At 43.2% G+C, this 6,140-nt stretch overlaps 1 protein-coding gene across 1 annotated transcript in view; it reads left to right on the top strand.

Moving 5' to 3' along the window:
• Window positions 1–6,140, top strand: part of PSMD7 (proteasome (prosome, macropain) 26S subunit, non-ATPase, 7) — a 143,327-nt gene that overhangs the window by 58,641 nt on the left and 78,546 nt on the right. The gene's annotated exons all lie outside the window — the stretch shown is intronic.

The raw sequence follows: 6,140 nt of genomic DNA, 5'->3' as shown, positions 1-6,140 counted from the left end.
ATAAATAAAAAAAATAAAATACACCACCACCCCCCCCCGTGCAGGCAAGGAGGAGGCTGTGAAGGCAGATAGACTTACCGGGGGTTTTGTTTTAACTTTGCCTGCAGGCACTTTTGAGCCCAAGTAACGGCGGATCTGGGAATAACAGGTGTTTATTGATTTCCTTGTGGTTGTTGGGTTTTTTCAGCCGCAGAGCTGCAGCAGAAAGACATATGTAATCCATATGTAACACTTCAGAAAATGAAAGGCAGCAGAAACACCGAACAGGTGGGCAGAACGGGGGGAAGTTCTGACTCGCTCCCCAATAAATTTTACCTGCTTTTCCCACATCGTCAATATTAGGAAGAAAGAAAAAAAGACTTTTTTAAAAACCTGACCTCCCTTAAAATGGTTTTCAGTGCAAATGCAGCATTCACCCAAACCAGAAAACAGGCTGGGGTTCCCTCCTGACCGTTCCACTTAGGGGCAAGTTTCAAAGTACAGTAGCTACAGCATAGCACTGCTAATTCTCTATGGCTAACGATCTTAAATCGAGGGTGAGACGCTGTTTTGCTGCAAAGCGAACAAAGCCATGGATCACAAGGATAAAGCAGAAAGTCTAGAAAATGCAACCAAGCCGTGGCGTAAAGCTGAGCAGAAGTACATTCCTGCGTGTCAGGCTTTCCTAAATTATCTCCTAGGTAAACAACCTAAAACTGGCCTCTCCGCTCTGACGTACACCAACTTGTTTCCATGGGCATTTTGCCTGGGCAAAGAACTCAGGCCTTTGTCCCAGTTTTTTATCCACTGAATTACATATATTTATTATTCAGGCTCGTCCAGCCTGACTCGGAGCGTGTTGACCACAGAGGGGGCTGCCAGTGCACAGCCCTGCCTGCGCTGCGTGAGCCTCCTATTTCCACAGCACCCTTTGCCATGTCTGGAGTACCTTTGCCCCTTCTCCTCCCTCTCTGCAGCAACAACAAATCCATCTCTACCGCATTAGTCCAGCATTATCTTATCAAACAGAAGGCGGGGGGGGAATAATATTGATCATTTTCTCAGATTTTAAAAAGAGGGTGAGGGGGAAAAAAAAAAGAAAACCCAAGAAGAGGAAAGCAGACAAAGAGAGGCTAAATCAAACCACAAAGCAACAAAGGAGGAAAAACAGGTGGAAGACGGCAATTGTTTTCTGAACGCCAGCTAAGTGTAGAATTGAAACGAGGGAGGCACTGCGAGAGGACCAGGGGATGAAAGGGAGAGATGGTAAGAAACAGAAGGGCTATATAAGTCTGAAAATGGCTAGAAAGAACAAGGGAGAGAGGAGACGAGAATGGAAACCTCTGATGTTGGCAGGAAATGTTGTGATTCTAAAGATGAAACAACTTGTGGGGAAAGAAATTGGGAAAAAATACCCCTGTGTATTTCCTAGGGTGAACTCGAGCAGCAAATGAACTGCAGAGGAGACAGCTGCCGGACAGCACTGGGCAGGAATGAAATGGCGCAGTGTCCTCTGAAGGAGAATTCATTGTTAGAAAATGACATCCTTTCATAATACCGATATTTTTCAAAGCCTGCTCCAGCTGCAGCTGCAGATGTGGCTTAAAAACCCAAGCAGGAGGCCCATTCCCCTATGGCAAGGCTATATATTCTATGACCGTAATATTATTGCCATAAAGGGAATAGGAGAGATGGGGCAGGAGAGATACTTAAAACTTCCAAACTCATTCGAGACAAGTAATAAGGGACGTACAAGGAGTTTAGGTAAAGAAACGTGACGGCTTTCTTACTTATCTATGAAATTATTACAGAAATGTTTATCGTGTATATTTTCAGTATCCCCTAGTATGTTGGGGGCTTTAATTCCTTTGGACAGATGCCAGCGCGTTAGCAAAAAAAATGCTGGGGAGAGGGAAGGAATACATTTAACTAGAAAAAAAACTGCATTCCTTCCAACCTTTCTGCAGCTTCTTAAAAAAATACAAAAAGCCTCCTTCAAACTGCTCAGTGCCATACCAATTTCCTGTGTAGACCTGAATATTAGTATATGTTTTTCTGTGTCTCCTAAGTTTCCCAAGTTACCTAATGCACGCTCAGCATGAAGCATTTTTAAATGAGTTAGTCTTTATTGAATTATGATTTCCAGCAGTCACTAATAACAAAATTCAAATTGCTCCAGCAGATGAGGATTTTAAGAATGCTGAGAAGAAACGGAGTTTTTAAGAGACTCTAGAAGAGCCACCCACTGCTTGTGTATAGTAACCGTGAGCCTCTTGACGAAATACTTCAAACAGTTAATTAGATTTGCTAAAAAAAAAAAAAAAAAAAAAAAAAAAAATCAGTCATTAGGAGTTGCCACTCTGGGAGACACTGGATAAAGGCTGTTCCTGGCGCACCTACGGCTTTATCAAAAGTGAAGCTAAAAAAAATTTTTTTTTTTAAATAAAGTTTCAGTTTTTCCTCACACTGTCCCTGCAGTCGGCACGATGCAATTAGCAACACATCTAAAGGGGAAAGAGGAACTTTTATTCCATTAGGACTTCTTTTTTACCTCGGGAATTTCTTCAGGCTGCTAAAAAGGCATTTTTCAAGCAAGGAATAATAGGAACGCTCGGAGCCTATCCGCAGTCCACAAGGCTGAGAACTGCAGATCACCTGCAAACTGAATTTGTTCTATTTTGTTAACCATTTATTTTGTCTTTACTGGCTGTTCAAAGGGAAGTGTGATAATCCCACTGTTCCTCACTTGCTCAGCAGGGAGTTTAATCTAATAAAGCTATTACAGCAGAATGGATTAAAGCAACGTGAAGCATTAGTAATTTGAGGAGCAGTTAAAGAATGTTAACGCTGAGACTCTGCGCGTATTCTCCTAAAAACATGATCACAGAGATGAAAGCAGAGCTCCTACTCAATATGTCATTTTTCAGGCACAAAATTTAATTCTTTCAGTGTCCTCATCCAGATGTTTATAGCGAGGAGCAAGAGGCTGGCCATTATTTAACAACTGCTGAAACCAGAGGCTGGCCAGAACGGGCATGCTTTAGCTTACCCCGATTTTGATTAATCCCTCTGTTATATCTTTTTTAGAAAGAGAGATATGTGACCAAAGTCATCTGATACAGCATATTAGGATGAGATGCAGTATTAAAAGCTGAGCGACTTAATACTGTTCCCTGTCATTCACCCTTTGGGTGCAGCAGATGTGAAGCATTGCTGCCAAGAGGACTGAAGACCCACAGCGGCGTGGCCGGGCAGGTATGAGATGGATGGAAGCTCTACTCGGAGTGGGAAGGGTTTGGCTCCTACACCATGCCCTGATCCCAAATGCAGACAAACCACAGTGGTTTCAGCAAACAGCCGACTCGAGAGCTTCCCATGCTTGTGCCTGTGCCAAACCTGCCCATTACAGCCCCAAAGCAAAGACGTTAATTAATAACCAACAATTACAAACAGGACTCGGGCTGCATCTCATGAGGACGCAGGACTTCATGGCTGCCATGTCCCCTTTACCGAGCCGGGATTGCTGACAGCCCGCTGCCAGGGGTGACTGTGGCACTGGGTCCCAATGAGACAGAACAAAGTAAATAATAAAGTGGTAATGCACTGCGTACAGATTTTTATGTACATTATACACTTATTTTACTGTACTTTGAATGCAATTAAAACCCCAATTCCATTGCAGATTCCTGGATTCTTTATCAATATTGTCTCAGCCAGCAAAGTGCTTATCCCACACTTGGCATTTTGTCAGTAAATAATATACATTCACGACATCAGAGGCGCGTGTGCTCTGGGTAGCTCCTGTTCTGCGCAGGAGCCCGGCAGGACTCACAGCACGCCTCTGCACTGACCAGAGTCACGTGCCAGGGTTTTAAGGAAGAGGTACATTTCAAAAGCTCAACAGCACGTGATTACCACAAAACCTTAAGACAAATAATGCAGAAAACATGGTTTTGTCATAGGCAGGGAAATTCATCGCTGTGTTCAGAGATGCTCCTGCTCAGTCCCAATTTCAGAGCTGCTTTGGCTCTCCCAGAAGAGGAAACTTTCTATGCTCACAATAATAGGGGTAAGAGCCATAACTGAATCAGTTGTGCACCGGATACATGGAGTCTTGTGGGGGGGAAAATATCTGAACTCTACATCATTTCCAAAGCCCACTGGTATGGTCCCAGCCTGGAACAACCTGACAAACTTAAGTCTGAACTTGAAGAAAAAAAAATAGGCCTTGAGAGTCAAGAATGTGGTCCTTCTTTACACCTCAATGCTGGCAAGGACAAGTGCATCTCAGAGAAATCCACATGATCTTGCCTCCTTAATGGTAATTAAAAGTGCTTTGCTACCCCAGGATTTAGGTCCCATTCTGTACCTGACTGTTCCCTAAAGGGCAAAGTTTAATGCAACATATATTATATATGTATATATGCTTATAACATTTAACATAGCATAATATGCAGTAGCACTTAGAGAGGCACAGGTGCTTTTAAATGTCACTGACCACATCCCAGCAAACTTCTTCCGCACCATTCCAGTAACACAGAGAGGTCCCTGGTGTGACAGACCACAGCTGTCCACAGGATGAATCGGAGCAGAGCGTGAGGGGAAGGCTCGTGGTCAGAGCAGCCTCCAGCAGAGAGCTGCTCGTGCTGCACCCCACGCCACAGCATGCATTCACCAGAGGAAGGCTGTGCCAGAGAGCTTCCACCTATGAAATATCTCTCTTTGCTGTGATAAATATTTTCTAAATATGGGAAATGTTTTGAACCTCTTCTATCTGACAGTCTATATATGCAGTGGTCTCCTACAGAAAATTAACAGCTGAAATAGAGGAGATGGTAATTATTCTAAAAGCTGGGAAGCAAGAGAGTAAATAAACAAGAGAGCGTACCATCCAGGACAACCAGGTGACATCAGGCTTGGGAGGTGCTGCCCAGAGCCATCCACAAAGACCTGTCATATGACAGAATCACACAAACCCGCCCAAACCACCAGTACTGTCCTGAGGAACGATCATTGATTCAGTAGATTTGGAAATGCAGATTAATGCATTCAAAATTCCTCTTCTGATCTTCTTTACTACATTTCCTACGGAAAAAAAATAGCTACATGCTGACATATGCATCGATACATGGCAGCAGGATTATTTCTAGGAAATTCGTTGGGAAACTTGGAAACCGGACTTGAAGCATGAAAGTAGCAGCTTAACTATGAAAAAATCTATTGCCTCTCCATGATGCAAGTTCCTCCACTTAATTCAGTCACTGGTTAATTTGTTTCTTTGTTTAATATGATAGAAACCCCAGGGATGAAATCATTCATAATAAAATTATATTAGTACTTTATTTTTGTCATTTCTGATTGCTCTGAGCAAGCGTTATTGGATAGTTTGATCGTGGGATACAGAAAGTTACCATTTAATTAATATGAAAGGTGCCTAAATTTTGAATAATATTGAAGAAAAAAGCCTTAGGACGTGGCAGGACACTCAGATGTATTATTAACTCCTATTGCTTTCTACGCTGCATTGGCTGTCAGCTTTTGGGTGCACTTCAAGATGTGAGATTTAATCTATAAAGCCTGAAGTTGCTCAGAATGTTATGGTCAGAAATACCCATTTTTCACCAGTTACATTGACACGATGGAGAAGAAGCCGATGCATACCACAGAGGGGAAGCCACGCATGTGGGGTGCGGGTGGGTGCCAGGGGGGTTGGCACTGCCCCGTGGCGGCTGCTGCCCCTCTTGGTTCCTGGTTTTAGGCCTCCGTCATCAATGACAACCAACTAATAAATCAGATTAGCTTAGGAAACCGTGAAGTTGTTATTGACAGTTTGAGAATAACCACCAACCCTGTAGCCACATGTTCACACAAAAAAGCCAAATCTTTGACAATGTGGGGATAAATATTTTTTCAAGTGAAAGCGGCAAAGTCCATCTGCTTAACACTGCAAAGTTGTCCTGAATCCACTGAAAAGGTGTGTGCTTTGGTCATCCTCTGCTTTGCCAATGCACCCCACCAGTGTCTCGAAGGGCCAGTGCCAATATGCTTTATTGCAGCCCACCAGGGAAATTCCCTGTTGTGTGCAATGATTTTCTATCAACAGGCGCAGCGATACATTTCTTAGTGTTGTCAACTCATCAAGAAGATGTGAAGTTTGTTCA

The sequence above is a fragment of the Pygoscelis adeliae genome, unplaced genomic scaffold (assembly GCF_000699105.1).
Source record: "Pygoscelis adeliae isolate BGI_AS28 unplaced genomic scaffold, ASM69910v1 Scaffold496, whole genome shotgun sequence".
In the NCBI taxonomy this organism is placed as follows: Eukaryota; Metazoa; Chordata; class Aves; order Sphenisciformes; family Spheniscidae; genus Pygoscelis; species Pygoscelis adeliae.
Note: the sequence above shows the minus strand (reverse complement) of the source record. Positions and strands in the feature narration are given on the sequence as shown.